At 44.5% G+C, this 1,486-nt stretch overlaps 1 pseudogene; it reads left to right on the top strand.

The window, feature by feature from the left end:
• Positions 1 to 440: 440 nt before the first annotated feature.
• Positions 441 to 901, top strand: Rpl32l2 (ribosomal protein L32 like 2; annotated as a pseudogene).
• Positions 902 to 1,486: the final 585 nt, after the last annotated feature.

A 1,486-nucleotide genomic window follows, 5' to 3' on the forward strand; every position in this document is an offset into this window, starting at 1 on the left:
GCTGTACCCCTGGACCTCCTTTATCCAGGCACATCTCTGCCCATGATCATCTCCACCCATTTCCATCAGACCTGTGGATCCAGAAGCATACAGGTTAGATTGTCTCACTGCACCCATTTCCCCTGCACTCCCAAGGTCTCTGGAGCATATCCAGATTCCCAGAGCAGGTTACAGTCTTCCCAGCAGATACACGGTAACACCTCTCTGCCTGCATTTTCCCCATCAAATATCCCTCCTACAGTGTCTACAAGACCATACCCAACTGCTGGGAGACTTGCACTACCCACAGAATTCCATTGTCCAGCAAAAGGATGGACACAAGGACTGCCACACCAGGATCATTGCAGCTAGAAACTGTCCCAAAACATGCTACAACAGGAAAATTGAGGGACAATTGGATGCCTAAGGCCAGTATAAGAACATAATCAAGAAAAGCCATTGCCTTCTTCCTCGGTGCTGCCTGCGAGGTGGCTGCCATCTGTTTTGCAGCATCATGGCTGCCCTTCGGCCTCTAATGAAGCCCAAGATCATCCAAAAGAGGACCAAGAAGTTCATCAGGCACCAGTCGGACCGATATGTGAAAATTAAGCGAAACTGGCGGAAACCCAGAGGCATCAACAACAGGGTGCGGAGAAGATTCAAGGGCCAGATCCTGGTGCCCAACATTGGTTACGGGAATAACAAGAAAACCAAGCACATGCTGCCTAGCTGCTTCCGAAAGTTTCTGGTCCACAATGTCAAGGAGCTGGAAGTGCTGCTGATGTGCAGCAAATCTTACTGTGCTGAGATTGCTCACAATGTGTCCTCTAAGAACCGAAAAGCCATCTTAGAAAGAGCAGCACAGCTGGCCATCAGAGTCACCAATCCCAACGACAGGCTATGCAGCAAAGAGAATGAATAGATGGCCTGTGTGCCTGTTATGTGTTCAAATAAAACCACAAAAACTGAAAAAAAGAAAAGAAAAGAAAAGAAAAGCCAATGCCATATGATACATTCAGAGCTATCATACTACAGCAAACCATGGATAACTTAACACAAACAAAGCATAGTAAAATGACCTTCAATGAAACCTCATTAGATAAAAGTGGTCTTTAAAGAGAAAATAACTAAATCCCTCAAATAGATACAGGAAAATACAAACATATAGAGGACATTAAAATGGAAGCAAATAAATTTCTTTTGTTTTATTTATTTTTTCTTTTATTTTTTCTTTTATGGGATATTTTATTTATTTACATTTCAAATGTTATGCCCTTTCCTGGTTTCCCCTCTAGAAACCCTCTATACAACCCCCTCCCCCTACTTCTATGAAGGTGTACCCCAACCTAAATTACCTACTCCCTCTCACCTCATAGCCCTGGCATTTCCCTACCCTGGTGCATCTAGCCTTCACAGGACCAAGGGCCTCTCCTCTCACTGATGCTCAACAGGGTCATTCTCTGCTACATATGCGGCTAGAGCCATGGGTCATTCCATGTGTATTCTT

This window comes from Rattus norvegicus, chromosome X (assembly GCF_021556685.1).
Source record: "Rattus norvegicus strain SHRSP/BbbUtx chromosome X, alternate assembly SHRSP_T2T, whole genome shotgun sequence".
In the NCBI taxonomy this organism is placed as follows: domain Eukaryota; kingdom Metazoa; phylum Chordata; class Mammalia; order Rodentia; family Muridae; genus Rattus; species Rattus norvegicus.